The following is a 23,207-nucleotide window of genomic DNA, read 5'->3' as shown; positions in this document are numbered from 1 at the left end:
TTGTTGCCTTTCCGGTTGGACGCAGGCATTTTTGAAATGAATGAAATTTTAAATTAAATTAACTAGGCTAAATTAGTCTTCGATTAGACTCCTAGTTTGGAAAAGTCTTGATAAAGACTGATTTTATGGTAGTCTTAATAAAGACTGATTAGTTCGAAGAATAGTTAGAATAGTTCTTTGAAAGGCTGATTAATTAATTTTCTTGAAAAAGACTGATTATATAAGAATATCATTCTTTGTATATCCTTGAGAAAGGCTGACTAATTGTTAGTCTTTAAAAAGACTGTTAGTGATTCTGGTAGCCTTGAAAAACAACGAAGCCTTGAATCAATTAAACTCTAGGTAGCCAGAAAAAAATTTCAGGAGCCAAGAGGTATACGCGTGCGGTGCGAACGACTGTTCAACACCGATTGATGTACAGCATCCTTTTTCATGACATTTCGCCTCGGACCAATTTTAGCACGGTTCGTTTTTGGCAACATAATCGTTCGATTATGGCATATTTAAACCAGATGATGGCAGAATTTTCGAGTTGAAAGCAATTCCATAATTATATTTTTTTAAACTACTTACAGCAATAAATGCTGGAAGAACATAACACCCATACAAAATTCGAATCAGTTTGTCGAGATCAGCAACTGCGTGTGTGACAAATAATTTCACTCAATTTTCTCGGAGATGACTCAACCGTTTTCTACAAACTCAGATACATATGAAAAGTCGTATGCTCCCAAACAAGGTTCCTGAATTATGGACTTCTGGTTCCGGAACCACAGGATGATATGTGAAACGAAATTAAAATTGTGTAACTCATCTTTCTTGTAGATGGCTTAACCGATCTAAGATTCAAATGAAATGAATGAAAAGCTTTGAGATCCTTTAAAACATCTTGCTTTTTAATTATATCCAACTTTCGGTTTAGGGCACGGAACGACCGAAATTAGCTCTGCGCCTAATTCGTATTATTGTTTTTGAATTAGTTGATTTCAACTACAAAATTTTCAAAATAACTATGAAATTAGTTAAATTTGAGAATTTACTTTGCTGAAAAAAACTCTTATTTTTAGAGAATGAGTTTAGTTGGCGAATATCCTGGACACAAACCAGCAATATTTCAATCCAACACGAAATTCTCATTGACAACTAATTTTGTTATTAAAATCAGAAAATTTGTTTCTATTTATCTATCACCATCATTGCTGAAGGACAGCACAAAAAAACAAAAAGGAAATTGGTTTTATTTACAAGTTTATTAGCCAAAAACTCATGAGAAGCAAAACAATCCATTAAAAAGCTAAAAAGGACAGTCTTGATGAAACTGCTTGCAAATTGTTTATATGTTTTTCGCATGTGTTACGATATATCCCTATATAATTTTCTAAACCGATATGTAAAAATGACGTAAACTGTTAGTGGAAAGTGTATTTATTCAGAATTTGTGCGCATTTGAAGCGATTGTGCGTAATAATGTTTTTTTCGCGGAACAGCAAAGTGAGTTTCGAATGTTGCACTCTAATTGTATATGTCAAATGATGTTTTTTGTATCTTCAAACCTTCCGGGCTACGCCGTTCGGTGTACTACTTGAATTCGGTTTTTATTTTCCGAGTGCTCAAAGTTTTCAGTGAGAGAGTTGATTTCGCGAAGTCGAATGAAGAAAGCAGCGATTTAGAAGAAAAATTTTCAAAAACAAGTTCATGTTTCGCTTATGTCTTTTTCTCCAATACAACATCGTATTTATACCTGCCAATATAGAAAAGACTACCGCGACTGAAATATTTTTCTGTAGTAGTGTGCCATCTAGTGGCTAGTAATCATTACGGTGTAACGTTTTTTCGGTGACAGAGCGCCATATAGCTGCAAATTGCAAAAACCAATTCAACCATTTATGTTGGTTGAAAACAACGTTTTATTTCTCTAATTCAACTAAAAAATTAGTTGAATGGAAATGAAGTGTGCCTTAGCTAATAAATGACAGCACGTTCAATTGGTGAATTCAACTAAAAAAATAGCCATTTCAACAAACATTTTATTACTATTAAGGGAATTAGAATTAAAAAATCTAAATTAGCAAACGTAAGATTTTTTTACTTATCTCAAAAAATAGCTAACTAAAATCAGAAAATCAACTATTTTTTTCGCCAAAATGCTGATTTCGGTCTTTCCGTGATGATACAGGGTGATTAGTATAAACATGTCTATTACACATAAATTAGTCAGGTTTATCGTGTTTGCAGATTTGGATAGCCGATAACCAAACAAATTTATTTCAGTTTTAGTGGTGTACAGTTTTTGATTCGGGAGGTACCCAAAAATTTAATTCGCCTTTACGATTTCTCAAATATGTCCACACCAGTTTTCAATCATTTTGAAACAAATGTAATTTATCTGACTTCGGCTACACCGATTTTCGAATTCCGGCTCCAGTATCGAAACGTTTCCCAAAGCTCAATTGTATTCTCAAAAAAGTTTCTCAAAGCTAAATTGTTAACTAAAATAGAATTTTAAAAACAAAAATTCAAATAAATTTATGGTACCACACAAAATTAAGGATTTTTATCAATTCTGACTTCCGATTCTGTAATAACAGGATGATGAATTTGAAAAATTTAAACCGATATGGAAGATGACAATCTCAAAAAGCTTAAAAATTGAATTAAAAACGATCCGCTGAAAAGTTCGTATCGTTTCTATGAGAGGACGCCACTAGAATTAAATCCATACCATTTTCAGTTAGTACCAACCTTCAAAAGATACGTGCATAAGTTTGACAGCTATCTGATTATTAGTTTGTGAGATATTGCATTTTGAGTGAAGCTACTTTTGTTACTGTGAAAAAAATGAAAAAAAAAAGGAATTTCGTGTGTTGATGAAACACTACTTTTTGATGGAAAAAAGTGCCGCCGATACCAAAAAATGGCTTGATGAGTGTTATCCAGACTCTGCACCGGGCGAAGCAACAATTCGTAAGTGGTTTGCAAAATTTCGTATTGGTCATATGAGCACCGAAGACGATGAACGCAGTGGACGTCCAAAAGAGGCTGTTGTCGATGAAAACGTGAAAAAAATTCACAAAATGATTTTCAATGACCGTAAAGCGAAGTTGATCGAGATAGCTGACACCCTAAAGATATCAAAGGAACGTGTTGGATATATTATTCACGAATATTTGGATATGAGAAAGCTTTGTGCAAAATGGCTGCCGCGTGAGCTCACAATCGATCAAAAACAACAACGAAAAACCATGCTGAAATTGAACGAATTGGGCTTCGAATTGCTCCCTCATCCACCGTATTCTCCAGATTTGGCCCCCAGTGACTTTTTCCTGTTCTCAGACCTCAAGAGAATGCTCGCTGGTAAAAAATTTTGAAGCAATGAAGAGGTAATCGCTAAAACTGAGGCCTATTTTGAGGCAAAGGATAAATCGTACTACAAAAATGGTATCGAAAAGTTGGAAGATCGCTATAATCGCTGTATCGCCTCTGATGGCAATTATGTTGAATAATAAAAACGAATTTTGGCAAAAAAATGTGTGTTTCTATTAAACGATACGAACTTTTCAGCCGAACTGTTATTGCAATTTATTCGTCATACTAATTTATGGCCGTACGAATCGGTTTGGGTTATGCTGGTTCCTGAATACCGACTCTGGAAGAACCCTAAAAAACCGGAAACTCTAAAGTGGAACTTACGTCGACATCTCATGGAATGTTCCATCGATACTCACACGTTTAGATTCAAATTTGATCCGATTTGCAGACCTCAGCATGACCGAGTAATGAATAAATAAAATCTCAAATCGTTGCCTGAAACGACGGTCATTAAAATAATGGCATGAGAACTAAAAGACCGAAGAATATTAATGCAAAAAACACATGCGGAACGATAAAAAAAAAGCTCACTGCTAGGTGGATTAAGCACGTTTTCTTTATAGATTTGAGTTCAAATATTTTGAGCAACTCAAAGCTATCCTAATTACAGATGCTTTTCGCGGAATAAGACGGATGAATACGCTACATCTGCTGAAAGCAATAAGCGTAAAATTGTTTAATATTTAGAAATATCTTTACTTGAATCAATAATTCAACAAATAATCTCCGTGCATAAATTATATTAAATCTGAAATTTACTACCACATCCGTAATGGATCGTTCGCGGAAATCTTTTCCTTACTGAATTCTGAACGTTAAAATTATTTAATTATTGTGACTGTGTGACGAATTAGACTTCGAAGAACCTTGCCATCTCACAATCGCATAAATCCTATGCACGTGGGGCACCGTGGTACCATCGCGGGCAGTACCCAGACAGCAACAGCGTCAACAACCTACAATGAGCCGTCTACAAATCAATTAGACGAACCACAAAAGCCACACAAACGCGACGGAACGAGTTTCCAACTCCGTACCGGCATCCGCTCGTCGTCCCCGCCATCCCCGGCTGGCTTACGTAGGCTTACCGTTTTTGTGAATATCGCGTTAGTACCGTCCCGTCCGGCTGCTTTCGAAGGACGCTGCAAACACGTGCCCGAATGTCATAATTTTTGTCTCGCCTCCGAACGACCGACCGACCGACCGTCACTCGTTGACCAGCCACCGCCACACATTCGCCATGAAACTTCAGCCGGCAGGGGAACCAAGAACCAACGGCTCTGAAGTGCATTCTTGCTCACCCTTCGCTTATTACGTTATTGGCTAATATCATCGAGCAACGCTAATTTGACCTAATCGAGCCTTTTCTGGTATGTGCACTTCTGATGAGCAGCTCCTGGCTGTCTGGCAGATGGAGGGTTCGGGTAGGGAGCACCCGAAACGGGGTGGTGCAGTGGCCTTGGAAACCCTTTTCGATGAGTGTCTGCCAAGTTCCCCAATAGATAAGATCTACTTCACATACTCGAAAGGTGGCTCACGACGAATAACAAACGAAAACTTTCAACTTGTTTGGTATCAAAGAACAGAGAGACAACACCGCAGAGTAAGAAAATATTTTGATGTAAGCAATTCGCCAAAAACAGCTTAACAGAAGGTGTCTGCTCTAATATTTACTCTGTCTTCATCATTTCTCATTTCATCACCCATTTAGTCGTAATATTTCCACCACCTGCTACGGGAGCCACGGGCTCACTCCTAACCTTTGGGAAGCGGTTCTTCCACCAACCAACTCCACATCCACTTGGATCCTGTACTCCGCTCTGCTCCAACCCAGACCGGACAGTTACTCAGTAGTAAGTTGTTTGCTGGAGTTTGCCTAAAAGGAGACCGCTTTTTTGGATGTGCGTCTCGTCAGTCTAGTCGTCCTAGCCGTCGTCGTAGTCGTCGTCATCGTCGTCGTCGTCGTTGCCGTCATTGTCGGATGCATACAGACAGAAGACAACCAACCAACCACCCAGACACATACCATCTCGCTCGGTCTGTCATTCGCTCTCTTTCACTCTCCGTTCGTCTGTCTGTCTGTCTGTCTGACTGACTCGCTGTCGTTCCGCTTGTCTACGTTCGAGTGCGCCCATTCCCTCGAGGGTTGTCCCGCTCACAAAACTACTCGACGCGTGTGACTCATGTCTGGGATGGTTTTTTTTTACTCGTTCGTTTGTTACTACTACTGCTGCTGCTAGCCGGGATGCAGAGATGGATTAGGGGAACAATTCACCGGAATTTGAAATAGTAAATATCAAAATAAGCCGATTTTGGCTCACCCGTTCAGATACCAGGTGTACTCTTAATCGATTTTCGGACGTTGAAGTGTTGCACTAATGGATGGACCATTTTTGCCAATTTATGAAAGAATCGAAGATGGCAGTCGGATGGGGTCAGGTTGGGTGAGTAAGCTGCATGGTTCGAAACTTTTCACTGAAGACATCCAAGCGAACGCCTTTCGCCTTGTGCGATGGTGCATTGTCGGGGAGAAAAGCATATTTTTTCATGTCTGAATCTTTCTTTACTAACGTGCAAAACGATGCAAACTGGGGCTTATAGTTACTCAGAGTAATTAGTTTTTGTAAAGTGCACAAGATTAATTTTATTAAGGGGTTGCACCACTGTAGAAAAAAAAGAGAAGGATTTTTATGGGGAATTATTTTGGGATCCAAAAAATAGAGTAAGCCGAATTTCGTATAAAGCACTTTTTAATATGTATATTTAAGTACAAAAATATGATCGGTTTAAAAATTGAAAAACAAAATGGTGGCTTGGCAGCATTTCTGCGAAAGTGCTGCATTTTGACGGCCGAAAACATAAGTCAAGTAAATCTTGACCAATCGATTCAAAAATTTGACAGAATAATAATAATAATTTATTGATTTTCTGAAAAATGGTAGCCCTTTGAAAATAAAGCCGCATTTACTCAATTTATAAAACTGATCATTTTCTGTACTTAAATATACATATTAAAAAGTGCTTTATACAAAATTCGGCTTACTCCTTTTTGTGGATCCCAAAATAATTCCGCAAAAAAGTCCTTCTCTTTTTTTCAACAGTAGTGTAACCCCTTAACAAAGCAAAGCCTTGGTACTACATTCCTTTTGTAAATCAATAGACTTCGAACTGGCTTGTAAGACCAATCCTCGATGCATTGAACTGCTAGCCTCGGCAAGGCATTTTATTAGCAGGTACTGCTGAACTATTAGACGAAATGAGAAAAAAACCTGTTTTAATCCACCTAGTGGTGTAATGGTGCCTTCTCATATCTCACATATTCTTATATATAAATGTGTAGTATTCTTCAGAATAATTTTCTTTGATTCTTAAAAAATAAACAAAAAGGTTCGTTCATAAACTAGTATAACCTACAGAGTGATACAGTACTCAGGTCGGTTATGCCATCTCTGAGGAAACGGAAAGAGGTACTTCCGAAACCGGCATTTGGAAATTTGGGAATAAGCGAAGTTGGTACGAAAAAAGTGAATGGGATCCATTTTGGAGTCTATGGCTACAAACTTCGGTCGTTCATAAAAAAAAACCCAAGAACAAGGAAAGCCAAAATAATGTTTGACCGTCTACTGACAATGACTACCGATTGGAAAAGTTTTGAGGCAAGTTTAAGAATTATTTTACTTTATATTTCCGGTGATTCCGGAATCAGAAACCAAGAACCAGCATAGCCAGAATCGAGTTGTTTGGTTGTCTTTTGACAATGGCTACCGATTGGAATAGTTTCGAGGCAAGTTAAGAATTTTTTTTACGTGTTTCGTTTCGCCGCTTCAAGTGACGGTATCCAATTTCTAAAACATTTCACCATATAATTACGGAACCGGAAGTCGGATTCGGATGAAATTTTCAAGTTAGATATGTTGTTATATAGGACAATGAGACCTTTCATTTGAATTTAAGTTTGTTGAAATCGGTCACACCATCTCTGAGAAAAGTGAGGAAGTAATGTGAAATAAGATTTTTTTCTCTAATCACCCTGTAACTCCGGAACAGGAGTCGGATCAAAATAAAACTCAGTAACTTTGTATAGAACAATTGTACCTTTCATTTGAATCTAAGTTTGTAAGAATCGGTTCAGCCGTCTCTAAGAGAAGTAAGTGTAAGTGCCCTACGGGCCTCGGTTCAAAAGTCGGTTTTCACAATGATTGCATAACCTTTCTATATGAGAAAAGAAAAAAACACTTTATGACATTTAATTCATAAAATATTGGAATCTTCTTTTTTATCAACAATTTCCAACTTTTAATGAGTCTGATCTCTTATTTCTATTTGACGATCATTTAAATTTTTGCCTTTCTCATAAAGAAAATCCTACACAATCACTGCGAAAACCGGCCAATGGATTGAGGGGCGAATGTCATATACCATTCGACTCAGTTCGTCGAGTACGTAAAATGCCTGTATGTGTGTTTATGTATGTAAGCAACATTTTTTTGCACTCACTTTTCTCGGAGTTGGCTGAACCGATTTTCATGAACTTAGATTCAAACGTAAAGTCTTATGATTCCATAGCACGCTATTGAGTTTTATTTTTATCCGACCTCTGGACACGGAATTACAAGGAAATATGTTCAAATCTATCAGAAAATGCGCACTCGATTTTCTCGGAAATTTCTTAACCGATTTTTACAAACTAAGATGCAAACGAAAGGTCTTGAAATTCTATAAAAATTCCCCGAAAATTTGATCCAGATCCGACTTCCGGTTCCGGTATTACAGCGCGATAAGTGAAAAAATTTCTATTTCATGAGGATTTTTTCAAAAGTGATGCCGAAATGAGGTGCAAATTTGTTATAAAATTTACTTTTTATAAAAAAGAAGAAAACGAACCCACCTAGCACACAGCATGCTTTGTTCAGTTTTGTGTAGCGTGCAGGGTTGCCACATTTAAATCTATGTTAACTTGACATAACCGTTTACGAATAGAAAAGGCAGACATAATCTCTTGGAGATGTTTTTTTAAAATATAAGTAATATGCGAAAGGCACCACTAGGTGAATTAAAAAAGGTTTTGCTTTTCTCATATAGAAAGGTTATGCAAACACTGTGAAAAATCACTTTTTAACCGAGTCCCGGAGGGCCGAATGTCATATACCATTCGACTCAGCTCAACGAGTGTGTGTGTGTGTGTATGCATGTGCATATGTAACAAAAATGTGCACTCGATTTTCTCGGAGATGGCTGGACCGATTTTCACAAAAATAAAATTCAGGAACTTTGTATAGGACAACAATACCTTTAATTTGTATCTAAATTTGTGAGAATCAGTTTAGCCGTCTCTGAGAAAAGTCAGTGCACTTATTTTCATTTTTTTTGCACATATCACCCTGTAATTCCGGTGCCGGAAGTCGGATTCGAATAAAATTCCGCATTTTTGTGTGGGGTTACAAGACCTTTCAATCTAAGTTTATGAAAATCGGCTCAGCCATCTCCGAGAAAAATGAGTACAAAAAAATGTTACATACATACGTACACACACATACAGACATTTTGCGTACTCGACGAAGTCTGAGTCGAATGGTATATGACACTCGGTTCTCCGGACCTCGTTTCAAAAGTGGGTTTTCACAGTGATTGCATAACCTTTCTGTATGAGAAAGGCAAAAAGGATTGCATTATTTGTGATTTGGTACGTAAGAAGAGTTGCGTAAAAAGAGGTAACGTAAAAAAGTGTTCGAAAACGAAGCTTTTTGTGTATAAAAATAGTCAAACCATAAAAATCATGAGGCATCTGATAAATATAAAGTAAATGGATTATTTTCAAAAAATAGAACTTCAATGAATAAAAAAAGTGTATGTGTGTGTGACAAATATTGTCATTCACTTTTCCCGGAGATGGCTTAACCGATTTTCACAAAATTGGATTCAAATGAAAGATCACACGGTCCCATACAAAGTTCCTTAACTTCATATGGATCCGACTTCCGGTTCCGGAATTACAGGGTGCTTTTCTCGCTTTTCTCGCAGATGGAAGTTCTTAAGCTACCTCTTTATATTGGCTAGTGATTTTCTCTAATTTGCAAACCATGAGACACTGTAAGCAAATAAAAAAAGCCTTGGTATTACATTCCTGTGGTGGAATTTGACCTTCTGTTTCAACAGACTTCGCAGCCGATTCAGAGTGTACAGAGTGTTTTCGAGCCCCGACCTGGAAGGATTCTTAGTGTCAGTAGGATCCATAGTACTAGCCATGCAATGATTCTGTACACTAAGAATCGGCTGCAAATAAACCAAGTCTAAATATCCAAGTCCGACTACAGGTACGTCATAGGGAATCGTAAGAAAATGTTTAACTATTCTCTAAACTTTTTTAAATTGTAGTGTTTCGGGGAACTTCTTCTGTATTACAGAGGAGAAAATGAAAATGAGAAAGGCATCATTACACCACTAGGTGGATTAAAACAGGTTTTACGAATAAAATCCCAAATAACGTAAACTTGTTTTATGAACCTATTTCGAAAAAAAGGTTTTTGCATACAATGAAAACGATTTCCGGCTCAATTATATTCCATGGGAACCATCACAGTATGAGTATTTTTGAAACGGGTTTGAAGAGTAGATTCCGGAAAATGACGTTTGAAAACCCATACCACATGGCTATTTTCGGAACGAATTTGATGAATAAGTGCAGGAAAATAATGTTTAGGCGTCGTTCCAAAATCCACGATGGCGACTTCCGGTTCATTCATATTATTTCAAAACGCTTACAATATGGATATTTTCGGAACGGATTTGATGTGTAGGTACCAAAAACGATGTTTCATAAATCCATGATGGCGACTTCCGGTTCATTGATATTCCTTGAAAACCGTTACAATTTAAGTATTTTCGAAACTGATTGGTTATTTTTAGAACGGATATGATGAATTGATATCAGAACACGATATTTGAGTTATTTTTTCCGAAATTGAATATGGCAACTTTCGAGTTATCGAAATTCCTTGAAAACCCTTACAATATGGGTATTCTCTGAACGGATTTGATTAGTAGGAGCCGTCATCTAGGATTTCGAAACGACCCCAAACAATGTTTGCAAAATACCCCAAGCAGGGGTTTTCAAGGATATCAGTAAACTGAAACCCGCCATCTTGGAATTTAAAATCACGTCAAACAGCGTTTTCCGACATCTACTCATTAAGCCCGTTTCGAAAATATAAATACTGTAAAAATTTTCAAGAAATGTCAATAAACCGGAAGTCATCATCTTGGAATTGAGAACCTCCACAATTAACGTTTTCCGACATCTACTCGTCAAGCCCGTTCCGAAGATACCTTTAATTTCTGGGCATATTAATAAACCGGAAAGTCGCCATCTTGGATTTTGAAATGACCCGAATCATCATTTTCTTGCACTTACTCTTCACATCCGTTCCTAAAATGGTCATATGATGTAGAGTTTCGACATGCATTACACAAAACTTTTTCTACGAAGTAAATTCAAAATAACGTGAACTATTTTTACGAACTACATCGTTTTCACGAACCCCCGTGTAGTTCGTAAATTGAGGTTTCGGTGTATTTTCAATTCGAGGCTATAGAGTATCCTTTTTGACTGAGTTGACTTTCTGGACATATAAACACAAAGCCACTCGGTATACTTTGTTTTTCCAAATCGTACAAAAAAAATACTTGAGTATCTTTCACAGAACTAGTCAAATTTTTGAATGAATATATAGAATAAACGGCAGACATCAAAAACAAAACATTGCAGTCGGTTTATAAAAACACGGGTTTCGATTTAGATAAAACTTTGTCTCAGAATTGGCAATTAAGTTCTCTGGCAACTAGGAATGGGCAAACCGTTCTATTCAAAACTTGATAGTTCCACAGAAGAAACTAATTCTTCTGAATCGTTCTATCGTGCTTCTGAAATATTGTATGGCCCTACGGAAATTATAGAGGTTTTAACCTTTACGTCATTCGCCTCTACGAGCCAGAAAATGTCTGATCCTATGTGCGGGATTGGGAATCGAACCCAAGTGGGCTGCGTGGAAGGCATCGACTAAACCATCACGCTATACCCGTCTTCTTCCGGAAGAAATATTTTGTTTGAATTGTTTGCGAACGAATTGCCCATCTATACTAGTAACCATCAATACCATGCAAAACAAAAACACTAGCAATGTAATATTCTGTAAAATCTTTTCACAACTTAAGTTCATTGGGTTTTTGGATAAATATGACCTTCACTGATTTACTCGTCTCCAATATGTTTGTTGGTGTCTACTTTGCATATATACCTTATGATCAAAAAAGAACCGGAATTTTCATTTTAAAATTCCCGCGCTTGTCCAATCGGTAAACATTTATTTTTTCAACGTTGGCAACACTTTTATACACATTCTGTCAAATTTTGACGCATATCGTACGATTAGTTTTTGTTTGGCGTCTATACAAAGAAGTTGAAAAATTTTCGTGTTGCGATTTTTATAATGGATGAAAATTTAGAACAACGTGCGTGCATCAAATTTTGTGTTGCAAATGGATTTAAGTGTTCCGAAACGTTGAAAATGTTATAAAATTCCTTTGGTGTCGTGTCTAGGAAAAACACAGGCATACGAGTGGTATAAACGTTTCAAAGGTGGTCGTACAAGCTTGGATCATGATGAGATCCCTGGCCGCCCAACAACATCTGTTACTGAAGAAAACATTGAATCGGCGAAGCAAATCGTGTTGCAGAATCGTTCTGTACCGATTAGAGAGATTGCTATGTTGTTGGGCATCTCTTATGGATCAGCCGAATACATTTTAACTGATGTTTTGGGTTTGAAACGCGTCGCTTCTCGGCTGGTGCCAAAAAAGCTGAATTTCATTCAAAAACAGCGTCGTGTTGATGTGGCCAAAGAGATGATTTTCAACGCAGATAGTGACCCCACATTCATCGAATGCATCATAACTGGTGATGAGGTGTGGATCTATGAATATGACGTCGAAACCGCACAACAATCGACCGAATGGCGCTTCGAAGGCGAGCCGTTGTTCTAAATTTTCATCCATTATAAAAAACGCCACACGAAAATTTTTCAACTTTTTTGTATAGACGCCAAACAAAAACTAATCGTACGATATGCGTCAAAATTTGACAGAATGTGTATAAAAGTGTTGCCAACGTTGAGAGAATAAAAGTTTACCGATTGGACAAGCGCAGGAATTTTAAAATGAAAATTCCGGTTCTTTTTTTATCATAAGGTACTAGAATGTTGAATAACAGAAGGTCGAATGACAAAACGTCGAAGAACAACAGGGCGAAACACTAAAAGGTCGAACTACAAAAAGTCGAAATAACAAAACGTCGAATATAACGAAAGGTCGAACGCAACAAATAGTCGAACAACCATGAACAAATACGACAACTCAGATACAAATAAAAGTCCCTACCGTCCCATAGCCTACCATTGAATTTCATCTGGATCCGGCTCACGGTTCCGGAGCTACGAAGGAAAATGTGCAAAATATAACAAAAGCGTCAACTCGTTGTTTCCAGAGACCGCTGGACCAATTTGCCCAAGCTTAGGTTCAAATGAAAGGTCTTACAATCCCACAGAATCACACCGAATTCTGGTTTTACAGACTGATAAGTACAAATATTTCATTTTCATGCGCATGTTTTTATACATGGGAATTAAAAAACTAGCCGTATATTTCTTCCATTAAACAGGTCTGGTTACCAAATACATTGGTTTTACGCACACCGGAACTTCGTCCTTGGTTCCAAAACAACAGAAAAACAGTGATCGTGTACTCCAAACCTGCAATCAATACAATTTCTTATAAACGGCTGAAAACACGATGTCTGCAAGCTTAGATTCAAATGGAAAGTATTATAAGGAGTGTATCGAAAATAAGCTATCCACAAATTGTTCTTTCAAATTATGATAAAAAACGATATTTTATTCAAACTAAAAATTGATCCTTTATTGTACGAGGTTAAACTTGAGCATAAAGAAAACCGGATGAAATTTAAGTTTTTTCTTCACGAATTTTCGAAGTTTTGATCGAACGCTCTTCATCAAGTTCCGGACAAGTTTTGCATCGCATTTAGTCGACGCTTGAGCCCAAATTTTTTTGAACTCCTGCATGATCCCAGCTACCTTACCAGTCTTCTTGAAGACCCTCTTAACGATTGCCCAGTAACGTTCGATGGGTCGAAGCTGAGGGCAATTTGGTGGATTGATATTTTTCTGAACTAAATTTGTACCCTTTTCCCCAAGCTAATTGAAAGTGGTTTTGGCATAGTGAGCCGACGCTGAATCCGGCCAAAACAGTGAATCAACCTATCCGCATCGCTCACATCCTCCCCAACGACGACAGTAAAGTATTGTGAGCCTGTAAGGATTTTTGAGTCCTGCTTTACATATGTCTCATCGTCCATCAAAACGCATGCATCCGGAAACTGCAAAAGACGCGAATACAATTTCCACACCCTCGTTGCTGCTCGCTTCTTCTGTTCTATACGTTGTTCCGAAATTTTCTGCTTCTTGTAGGTTTTCAGGTGATTTCGCCTCTTGATACGCTGGATCATTCCGACACTCGTTCTTACTTTTTTGGCCAAATCACCTATTGACATTGATTTGTTCTTTATGATTAGTGATATCTCTCTTTCTGGTCCAGTTTCGGGTTGGAAGAACCGGGTTTTCTGCCTCTTCCTGGTAGCTCATCCAAAGAATAGTGTTCCCCAAACTTATTAATGATGGTTTTAACAATGGCATGATGAATTCCAAACCGCTTCGTCATTTTTCGCATAGTAATACCCTACCAAGTAGTAGCCAAGTGTCCAGAACCTTAATTTTCACTTTCTTTTCAATACGCGACATTTTGAAAACGCAGAATTTCAACCGCACAAACAAGTAAACAAACAAAAGCTGACAGCCAAACGCACAGCATGCTATGATCTGACCATAAAAGCCATCACAAAAACATGCGTACAACACAAATGTATGTGGATAGCTTATGTTTGATACACTCCTTATTCGAATAAGTTGATGTACAAATTTATCCAAATCCGGTTCCGAAAATACAGGTTGTAGAGTGTATTAAATTGCAACCCGTCATTTAGAGCGATAATGCAAAAAAACGGAAACATCTTCTAAATTTGGCTCAAAATTGATTCAATTTATAGACTATACTAGTTGTTGGCCAATCGAACTGATTTCAGGCCCCGGAAGTACTGGTCAAAAACGAAACTCTCTTCATTTTCACAGAGACGGCTGAGTGTCTTTTCACAAACTTAGACACAACTGAAAACTTTTACGGTCCTATAGACTGCTATTAACTGTTGTTGGGATCCGACTTCCGGTTCCGGTATAGTAGGGTGAAGTGTGTTTCAAATTTTTAACCTATAAACTTGGATCAAAATTGCTCATAAATTATAAAGGTAATGCTGGTGTAAGCTCCAAAAAACTGTTTTGTTCTTATTCAAGCTTCGAAGAAAAGTTTTTATAAGAATCCTTCAATAATATTTATGGAAATAAGAGATGTATGAGAAAAACATTTTTACACCACTAGATGGGATAAAAAAGTTTTTTTTTCAATTTCCTCGCAACATACTTTTCTAGAATTTAACAAAAACTGAAACTGTGCCTTGAAAAGAAAAAAACCAAAACAGAATTTCTTATTCTAACGTATCGTCTTCGACTCATCAGTACATTAGCAGTTCATATGAATCTGCCGACGCCACCTAACAGTACAACTAAAATCGCTAAGCATACGTGAAGTTGATGGTGTTTATATTAACACATTTTGCACCAAAGTGCCATGACTTTGCGAAGTGTCGAAAGGAAGAACCTTAGTGGTGACGAAACATCGTATTTAACGATCTATTAATTTTAGTTGGTTTGGCGTAAAGCCGCCATAACTAAGTGCAGTTTTTACAATGACTGAGCGGTAACATATATTGGAGGAGCCAAATGAATGAAAAACTAACAGAAAAGATGATTTATTGGAAAAAGATACGCTCAGAGACAGGACTCGAACCTGCGTTCTTATGAATTTCGTGCATGCTTGATCGGAGAAAGATGTTTGGATGTAAGGTATCGGTCGGATGACGGCCAGGATGTATACCATGTTCGATGTACGTTCTACTATGTCTGACTGGCTTTTTGGACTGACTAAAACAAGATTCAGAGTGGCGAAATGATAGCGCGTATACACGGAATGCATAAGGTTCGCAGGTTCGAGTCCTGTCTCTGAGCGTATCTTTTTCCAATAAATCATCTTTTCTGTTAGTTTTTCATTCATTTGGCTTCTCCAATATAGGTATGTTTCCGCTCAGTCATTGCGAAAAAAAAACCTAACATCGTATGTTTGGTGATACAATTTTCCAAATGACTTTGCTTTCCCCGAATTAACACAGGTAACAAATCGAAATCGAAATCCACCATCACCCCCCCCCCTCCCCCCCCCCCCCGAATTCATCCCTGGGTACATTCGGCATTTTCGGTTACGGTATCGATGCGATTCTGTTTGTCTGGCAGTGCCTCCCTTCTGTTTGTTCCGTTCTCCTTCGCAGCTCAGCGCCGAACCGCACCGCGAAGCGTATAATTCCGAACCGAACGTATCGACAGGCAGGCAGGCAGTCAGGCAGGCAACCGTTGCACAAAATCTAACTGTTGACGCGGTTCATGCGAAGCGGGGTTTTCATATCCCACTACATTTCGTCACGTCTGGGTTGTCCGGAATGACACTCATTCGAAATGAAAACAACTCTCCACCGGTTGATATTGTCGCTGTTTGAAACCCAACAATAAATAAAAATGTAAATATGGATGCATGCCCGAAAAAAAGAAACAAAATTTCAATGTCATCTGCCATGACACGGCTGGTGCCGGCTGGCTGCTAGTCGACGTGACTCAACCAGGTTGCAATTTGTTCGTTAAGTTCTGCTCGCTGTGAGACAACACGAACGTCGGGAGGGCGGGCGGTTGGACTTGCGGTGCCATTGGAAGGTTATAAAATTTGTCGCATTTCATGGCCGCAAACATTTTTGCACACACTTGATCGAATGTTGGAAAAATTAACTCTCGTTCGAAAGATACGTTGTTTCCTTCGGTTTTCACATCCCGTCACGCTGGTGCTACCAGACTATCGGTTGTTGTCAAATCGTGGCTTGTGAGCTGGTGATGGGTGGTGGGAGGGTGGTTGAGGGAGTGAAATTCGTCTGCACCGTCGTATCTAACGTTGTATCGCGTTGCAAACCAAAGGACGTCGTTGTCGGTGCGTTTTAGAAGTGAGGTAGATGATTGCTGGAACCGCTGGAACCGGCTCCTAGGGCAGACGATTGAGGAGCCTTGCACTAAACCCAGCGAGACACGTGACGGCGGCAGACTTAATTACATAATAATTAAAAACTGTTTCTCACATAGCGATCCGCCGATCGGTGCTCACGTTTAATGATTATGGCCGGTAGGTGAGTGTGTGTACGTGTGTGTAGTTGTGCGAGCATGTATTGACCCAGACAGATTATAATATTATTGGCGAAAAGTGGCAGACGAAGCCGGCTGTCGGCGGTGTTAATGTGCGCCCAGAGCAGTCTGGGGTGTTCATCCAACAGCACGCGCCGCGCCACCGACATCCAGTTATCGAGTTCTAATTATGCAATCGATGCTACCTCCTGCTGGCACGCTAGTTTTCGCTGGCTGGCTGGCTGGCGTGCACCGGTGGGATTTGACCGAGGCAGAACGATATGTAAATTTGCGAACGCATTCGGGGAATGGATTTTCGCATATGAAAAATTACCATTGCGGATTTAATTTTCTATTTGAATTCGGATTGTTTGCTTTTTAACCCGGTTTTTGTCTTTCAAATTATATGATTATTATATGTTCAAAAAAAAATAAATCGGCTTTGCATTTTATCCAGGTTTCTCATTTGGAATTAGTTAAATTTACCAGCAAAATAAAGATAAAAACAAACTATAAGGTTTAGTTGTTATTCACTTCTTTTCATTTCCGGAAATGTGTATCGTATTCAAGAGAGCCGTTCAGTTTAATATAATGCTGGATACAAATCAGATCCAAATCGAAGCTGGCATTACTTACCTATTTAGTACAAAATGGAAAGTTGGATACCTAATACAGAATACTGGATTGAAGTCGGGCATTGATGCAAAACTGCTCTTACAAAACAAAACGAATTTTGAATGTAGATAATATATTATAATTGTAATTCAAGTAAAAATTCATTCCTGCCAAATGCTGTCGACTACCGGCGTATTGTTCTGATAATTCATATTACCATGCAAAGGTTAGCCAAAGTTTTGTTGTAGGGCACATAACCGTTTTGCCTTTTTCTATAGAAAGGTATTAGAATTGCTGGAAAACCCGATTATCGAACCTCGTCCAAGTGACAATCTTTGTTACGCTAGCTTGTTTGTGACTAGTTTGCAACCAGATATTTGAGTGATTGTTACTAACATCAAACCACTTGCATGCCTCAAAAAGCGCAATTTCTACTAGTTGTTAGGTCGGCTAAAAATTAGTTGTCGTTACGGTGTAATGCCTTACTGAAAAACTTATCTTGCCATAACTTGAAAATAACTTGTTTTCAAGCAAACTAGTTGAAACTTAGTCACACATTATAAACATTGAATGAATCCAGAATACTTATCTATTATCAATAAAAAAGCAAAAGAGTACTTTAAATCACAAACTTGATAGAAGGCACAAATTTCACAACGATTTTAAAACTGTCGAGCGGAATTCAATTGTACTTAACTGTTTTTTATGCGCCTTCAATCAAAATCTGTTTATAAAGATATAAAAAATAAACAACAAAATAACCCTATGTTCAGAATGCTCGAAATTATTCCAAGTAGCGTGATTTATCATCATTTTAAATTCATATATCATGAGAATTATAATATTATCACAATCGATGTTCAATCCCAATATTATTTTATTCGTGTTTATGACAGTGCATAGGACAAAAATGACTATTCTGCCTTTCACGGCAAAAAGTAGTTTTAAAACAAGTAATATCCTGGTTTTATTTACGTTTCATACACTTCTTGAGACTCCATAGTATGATCGCCATATTCAAGCCAACAAAAGTTTTTTTGTTTGCATTTTCGTTTTCATAACGTTGGGAAAACCTACCGATAACTATCTGAATCAATGAAGAAACTATATGTTATAATCTTATAATATCTATGTTATTGCTATATCAATTCACAGTAACGATTCACATATACGCTAACGTATTTATAATGGTTTTGCAACGGAAAATAAACCTTTTTTCAACTACTAGCTGAAATCATAGCTATGATTAAAGATATGTTAGAATTAAGTAACGATAACTTACGTATGATAGTTAGTTCAGTGTTTACATTATAAAGAAACACTGCTGTCACCTTGTTTTAACCAGTATAACATAAAAACATTTTCCTTCTTTTGCATGTTTTCTGTGTACGCCGTTACCGTACATCCACTCAATGCTTGGATGTGGGGAAAATGAGATTCATTTTGTGCGCCGTTCGCATTGTGAGCTTCAGTATTCAGCTGCTGGTCCTTTGCATTGGAGACAAATACACCGAAAAGTGAACAACCACGGAGAGATTTCTTCGAATCGGCTCTTTTAAGAGGGGGGTTAGGGTCTAACACTTTTGAAAAATCATTTATTATTTTCTTTATATTTTCGACTTCGATTGACTTTAAAACTTGACAAAACATTCTTGAAATGTTTCGTTATATTAAATTATAAAAGAAAAAATATTAATTTTTTAAATGGTAAACCCTACGAGCATCCTGGAGTAATTAATTGTTTCCTTCGATTTTATAGACAAAAACCTTTGAACGCGTTTTTTTCGAAAGCAGGTTTTGAAAGTCCGTGTCCATCGTCATTCAAAAACTACTGCACCATTTTTTTCAAATTTTACCCACACTTTCTACATTTAAAAAAAAACAGACCCCAACGTTTTCCTTTTCGTTGTTTGTTACTTTGGGGAGGTGTAACCGCTACAAAATGGCGGATTTTTTCGTAAAAAATCGTAGTTTTCATTTTGAACAACCACCAAAAATAAAAAAAAATTAAAAATCAAACAGAAACGTTGGGGTCTTGAAAAACTTCTTCTCTAACTATGCTGCGTTCATTTGTTCACTTCTGATTAGTCTGCGCTGAGATACAGTGGAAACCGCAAATCATGATTTTTATGAAGCGTCCTCAAAAATATCTCTTCACCGACTTATTTCTCAATATTGTTCCAAGAAAAAATAACAAAATGTTGTTCGAATGATTCTGATTGATTCTGAACAGTGCTGGAAACTGCTGACATTTTTTTTGAATGTCGTGTGCTGGAAACTTTCATGTTGCCTACTATTCGGGCTGTCACACATGAATGTCGCACGAACCATACAGATGAAAGTCGCATGTGACAGTCATGAGCGAGCGTTTCATGAATGTAGTGGCGGCAGTCTTACTCGTGTTGGACGATGAATGTAACGAAAGAATGATAGTCCTCAATAGAATCGGCTGCATTTTGTCTTCGGTACGAATTTCATTTCTGGCAATAAACATTCATGAAGAAATTCAAAACGGCGTCATTAGTGACGGGTTTCATATCCATACCGTTCCATGAAATGGTTGAATTTCAAATTGCTGCTGTGAAGGGGATCAAATACCGTAGCTTTTAACTTTGTCAAGGTGCGTAGGGTTGTCAACGAATGCAAAAAGGGATATTTTGAAAAAAAAATCAAATAATAATTGAATAATAAAATGAAAAGGTTTGATGAGTGGATGTTAGAAAACGACGTTAGAAGCCGTTTCAAAATCCAAGATGGCGGCTTCCGGCATATCGATGTTCGTTACAAACTATCACAATATGAATATTTTTCGAACAGATTCGATTAATGGATGTAAGAAAACGGCGTTAGAAGCCGTTTCAAAATCCAAGATGGCGGCTTCCGGCATATCGATGTTCGTTACAAACTATCACAATATGAATATTTTTCGAACAGATTCGATGAATGGATGTTAGAAAACGACGTTAGAAGTCCTTTTCAAAATCCAAGATGGCGGCTTCCGGCATATCAATGTTCGTTACAAACGATCACAATATTAGTAGCCGTTTCTAAATACAAGATGGCGACTTCCGGCGTATCGATATTCGTTAGAAACCATTCCAATATGAGCATTTTTCTAGCGGATTCGATGAGTAGAACTTGAAAATGATGCTTACAGTAATTCCAACATCCTAGATGGTGGACAGAATGAGCGAATTTAGTTTTTGGTTATAAACTGTCATAAAGAAATTCATAAATTGTTTTCATCTCGATATTCTTCCAAATCTTATATTGCTGTTATGAAGGCGATCGAAAATCGTAGTACTTTTTCGAAAGCAAACAATTTTTGAAGAAATAACATTGTAATAATATTTGAACTACAGATTAAGGGATCGAAAATCATTAGATTTTGCTCATACCAACGAATGTTCACAACCATCCAAAAAAAATTTAAACATGAATTGAATGGAAAAGAACGCCAATATTGACCTATGACTACGATATGGCCAGTTTGCATTTCTGTTGGCTGCCAGTATTTTGGCACAAGCACACCAGCATAATTTAAACGCTTGCCAACTCGATTTGTTTACTTATGTAAGATTCGCCCTTCTTTGAAAAACAGCTGACATATCATGTCAAGTGTATGTCATACATTCGTATGTTAGGTAGAACTCACAGCTCAACCCAAGCAAGGAGAGCTGCTTCGTACGTTCATTAGTTCCTGAACATGTCTGCCAGCTGATGAGTATGCTTCATGAGGTTAGCCTTTGATGAATGGTTCGCATATTGAAGATGCCTATGAGAAAACTAGATTGATAACTTTTAGTTCCAATGAATATTAATTGAAAAAACATTGCTTCTTGTGTTTGTAGGATATATACACAGTTTAATCTTCCAAGAAAAAAATGGATCGTTTGAAAACGGACTCAAATGCAAAATTTATGCTATAAAATGTCTGAAATATTTTTGAAATGTGATCAAATTTGGTCTTGGAGTACAAACGTTATGTTCAAAAATGATTTCTGCAAACCTACACTAAAAAGACACCGTAAATATTGCCTGTATGACCTTGCTTCGCATCTTGTAGCACGCCGTGAAGCAAAGTTCTTCATTCTCGTACAGTACAAACGAGAGCGAACCCTTCATTTCATTGCATTGCCATGGATTGCTTAGTTCACGTGTTAATTGAGACTAAGAGCACAGGCAATTTACCAAACAAGGGAACTGGTCTGCTCAGTAGCATATACTCTCACGCATCCAGTTTCTCTCTAATATAGGACTCTCATTCAGTTATGTCAAGCAAAGTATTCTCAGCGGGTGTTTTTTTGTTGCTTCGTTTGTTTGAGGATTCACAATACAAGCCCTGTATGCAGTGCTGTTATTTTCACGCGCGAATTTTACATTTTCTCATCTACTTGTATGTACGAGTTACGATGCGGACACGACTGGCAGCACCATGCTATCAAAAAAGTATGTCGCTAATGATTTGTTCGGAAAATATGAGAGCTGAATATCTTGATTATATGATGTCTTCTATTGCTGTTATAAAACACGTACACGCTAATCGGAAAGTAAATCGATTTCAATTGGTAATATTAAGAATACATCGCAACGCTCCAGGTAATGTTGCACGATACGATTGAATTTATTTTTGATTTGATTTGTAGTAGAAAAACATCATACTTTTTCAAATGGACTTTTTATTGCTATAATCTAATTTCGATTTAAGAGCGAAATAAGAAAATTGTCGCATATTTTGATAAAGTCTAATAAGAAGACACTTGTCAACAGTCAAACCAATAAAAAAATTCTCTTTTTTCGGGTTTTTAAATTTATACTCTTCTATCTGTCCCAGCAAACTTCGACTTTGCTTAAAATTTATCTTTGGATTTCAAAAACAGAGTCGTTGCACGCAATAACATATCATTCCAAACTTATTACTTCTTAAAAATATTTTGGAATCAGCATTTGTCATATTACAAACAATAAGAAATCCTACTTGAATCGTTCTAAACAAGATGTGCATTTGTTGTGAAATTTATTGTTGTATTAATATATACTAATATTGCTGTATAATACTACTATCTGTATTCCTAATTTTTTATATTGTCTCCATTTATCGGAACAAATCATTAATTCCGTTAAAAAGTGCAAGATTTTCATTCTGTCGATATCTTGAATTTCTTCACCAGCATCACTCGCTAGCATTTAATTCAGAACGATCGAAAATTTTGATACTAGTGACAACCAGCAGTAGGCAAGCGATTACATCATGCTGGTGTGCTTGTGCCAAAAAAAGCATCTTTTTGAAAAACCACTGCGGTTTTTGATCGCCTCCACAGCAGGAATATAAGATTTATAAGAGTATCGAAATGAAAACAATCACGAATACGTCGTTATTAATTTCTTTATGACAGTTTATAACGAAAATGAAATTTGCACCAAAAATATAATGCAACTTATTCTCATTCCCGCTATCTTGAATGTTGAAACGACTGTAAGTACCGTTTTCAACTTCTACTCATCGAATCCTTTCGAATAATACTCATATTGTGATGGTTTGTAACGAATATCAAAATACCGGAAATCGCCATCCTGGATTTAGAAACGGCTTCTAACGTCGTTTTCTAACATCCACTCATTAAATCCGTTCGAAAAATACTCATATTGTGATGGTTTGTAACGAACATCGATTTGCCGGAAGCCGCCATCTTGTATTTAAAAACGGCTTCTAACGTCGTTTTCTAACATCCATTCATCAAATCCATTCGAAAAATACTTATATTGTGA

The 23,207-nt window shown here is 37.3% G+C and overlaps 1 protein-coding gene across 1 annotated transcript in view; it reads left to right on the top strand.

Moving 5' to 3' along the window:
- The window catches only part of LOC131435482 (serine-rich adhesin for platelets), a 549,621-nt gene that overhangs the window by 277,093 nt on the left and 249,321 nt on the right, over window positions 1–23,207 (top strand). The gene's annotated exons all lie outside the window — the stretch shown is intronic.

The sequence above is a fragment of the Malaya genurostris genome, chromosome 3, assembly GCF_030247185.1.
Source record: "Malaya genurostris strain Urasoe2022 chromosome 3, Malgen_1.1, whole genome shotgun sequence".
NCBI classification, from domain to species: Eukaryota; Metazoa; Arthropoda; class Insecta; order Diptera; family Culicidae; genus Malaya; species Malaya genurostris.
Note: the sequence above shows the minus strand (reverse complement) of the source record. Positions and strands in the feature narration are given on the sequence as shown.